Source organism: Myotis davidii, unplaced genomic scaffold (assembly GCF_000327345.1).
Source record: "Myotis davidii unplaced genomic scaffold, ASM32734v1 scaffold494, whole genome shotgun sequence".
NCBI classification, from domain to species: Eukaryota; Metazoa; Chordata; class Mammalia; order Chiroptera; family Vespertilionidae; genus Myotis; species Myotis davidii.
The window spans coordinates 1,331,190-1,334,449 of NW_006285480.1; positions in this window are offsets into that span (position 1 = coordinate 1,331,190).

Consider the following 3,260-nt stretch of genomic DNA (forward strand, 5'->3'; position numbering starts at 1 on the left):
GGCATTTAATGCATTAACATTTAAAGTTATTATTGATAGGTACTTGTTTGTCACCATTTTTATTCTTTAACCTGTGTTCCTTCTTTGTTTCCTATTTCTTCTTTTTACAGCAGACCCTTTAACATTTTTTGCATTGATGGTTTGGTATTAAGAAACTCCCTTAGTCCTTTTTTGTCTGTGAAGCTCCTGATTTCACCCTCAACTTTGATTGATAGTCTTGCCAGGTAGACTATTCTTGGATTCAGACCCTTGCTTTGCATGACTTTGTATATTTCATTCCATTCCCTCTGGCCTGATGTGTTTCTGTTGAGAAATCAGTCTATAGTCTGATGGGAGATCCCTTGTAGGTAACTTTCTGTCTTCCTCTGGCAGCCTCTAAGATTCTTACTTTGTCACTGGTGTTTGCCAGTTTAATTATAATGTGTCTTGGTGTCAGCTTTTTGGGGTTCATCTTGTTTGGGACTCTGTGAGCTTCTTGGACTTGTGTGAGTCTTTTCTTTCCAATAACAGGGAAGTTTTCTGTCATTATTTCTTCAAACAGGTTTTCTGTTCCTTGCTCAGTTTCCTCTCCTCTGGTACCCCTATTATGCGGATGTTGTTTCATTTTGTGTTGTGCCAAAGTTCCCTTAGGTTCTCCTGTTTTTTAAGTGGTTTTTTTTCCAGGTGCTGCTCTGCTTGGGTATTTTTTTCTACCTTGTCTTCTAACTCACTGTTTCTTCTAGTCTACTGTTGATGTTTTCTATTGTGTTCTTTATTGCAGCAATGTCATTCTTAATTTCTTCTTGGCTCTTCTTCATTTCCTCTTGGTTCTTACACATACTGTTGAATTTGTCTTCCATCCTTTTTAGCATCCTTATGACCATTGCACTGAATCCTTTCTCTGACATATCGCTTGCCTCCATTTCGTTACTTCCTTTTCTGGTGATTCCTTCTTTTCTTTCATATGGGGCTGTTTCTTTGTTTCCCTGTATTCACTCCTCTCAGAGTGTCTGGTTATGTAGTTCTCTCTTTCCTTCATTGACTAAAGGCACGAAACACAACACAACAAGACACAATACACAGGGCACCAAACACAAATGTCTTCATGATACCAATAACCCCAACTAAAGGTGACCACCAGAGAAAAGAGAATTAGGGGAGAGAAAAGAGTACAAAAATGATATTCAGAAAAGGCAAAAATGTAAGAGAGAAAAGAAAGAAAAAAGAAGAGGGGAAAATATATGTATATGGAGAGAAAACTCCAAAAAACAACTAATTAAAAAAATGCAAACAACAAACACCCAGAGAAGAATGAAAACAACTGCTAATCCAAAAAATTCAAACACCAAACACCCAAACAACAAACACCCAGATGAATCTGAAGAGGCCGAACTTATTTCCAGAAGGTAAGGTCAAGGAATTGAACGGATGGGGAAATGGCCACAATTCAGTATAGAGGAGGTAGAAAGAGAATGAGTGTATAAGAGGAAAAGTAAAAAACAAAATACACAAATATAGAAAAGAAATATATGTATTAAATATATATATTGATCCACTGAGTCAAATCAGCTAGGGGATGAAGAAATGTTTAATTGTGTTTTTGTAATATTTGGTGGTGATATATTTATTATTAATAACCCATTATTAATTACTAGAGATCTGGTGCACAAAATTCGTGCATGGGGGAGGGCCCAGTCCCCAGCCCAGCCTGCAGCCTCTCCAATTCAGGATATCCCTCTCACAATCTGGGATCTCTGGCTCCTAACCACTTACCTCCCTGCCTACCTGACCACCCCTAACCCCTCTGCCTGCCAGCCTGATCATCCCTAACCACTCTGCCTCAGCCCCTGCCACCACTGTAACTTTGGCAGGAAGGATGCCTGGAAGATGTCCAAGTATATCTGGTCTAATTAGCAATATAATGTTTTCCCTTTCTTTAATCTATTTGTGTATTCATCTATTTTTGGAAAAGGAGAATAGAGAGTAGATAGGCCTGAGTTGGTGATTGAAACTAATTAAGCTATTAGTAGAAGAAAAGAACAAGTGAGGAGAGGAAAAACAGGAGCAAAATAAATCTAAAAAACAAACAAACAACAACAACAAGACAGAAAGAAAAAGGAAAAAAAAAATTGGCTAGTGAAGAAAGAAAAGAGAGAAGTGTGCATGGACTTGGAGTAAGGGAGAGAAAATTAGATACATGAGTAAGATAAATTTTTAACAGGGAGTAAAGAGAAAGGATAGAGAAAATCTAAAGCAGGAACAGAGTAAGAGAAACAGAACAAAAAAGGGAAAAAGTGAGGAAGAGTGTGTTGGCATTAAGGAAAAATTGAGATAGAGTAAAATAATGCTAAAATAAAAATAAAAATAGAATGTGGAACACTAATCAAAAAATAAAATAAGAAAAAATAAAATAAAATAAATAAAAAATAAAATAAATTTAAAAATAAGGTAAAATAATACTGATAATAATAATTAAAAATAAAAATATAATAATAAAAAAGTAAAAAATGAGAAAAAAATATTAGTTTTTTAAAATATAAAAAAATAAAAAAGTGAAATAGTGCAGGTTGTTCACTTCAGCGGAGCTTCAATGACCTATGGGGGCTGGTTTAAGACCCCTGTCTACTGTTCTGCCTGGCACATCTGTTTACTGCCAGGTAGTCAGCACAGTGTTGAAGTTCCCTGTGATCCACCACTCCTCTGTGTCATAAGCCACAACATTGTTTTCAAGCAGGCAGGCTGTCTCTGCTCACTTTGTTTCTCTGCCTGCCTTCAATTGTATTTACACAAGAGTCAATTTCTGACACAACCCCTGGGTGGCGGTGTTTCTGAGACCAAATGGTCCCTCAACCCAGTGTTTAGAGATTCTTCTTTCCCTGGCGCACTTAATACTGGGTTGGAGGGATGGACTGACCCAGAGCAAGTTTCCTGCTCATCTCTCCTAATTCTGATCCCAAGTTTCCACAAAAACAGCTTCCCCCTGGAGTCTCAGTGAGTGTTTTTAATCAAAAGATCCTATGCACTGGGTTTAGGAAGTAAAAGCAAGGAAGTTATAAAGACAAAGCAACCGTGCCACCTCGCGTCTTTCTCCTCCAGGCACTGCGCGGCCAGTATAGAACTTCAGGCTGCCTTTCTAGGCACAGTATCCCATGGCTGTGGGCTTAGATCTAGAGTCCCCCTCGGCCAGCAACCTTGTGGATCCTCTTCCACATTCCAGAGCTACACTGACCCCCAAGGGCCATGGATTTGGTGGGGCACAGTCTCCCTCTGAGACTCTAGTC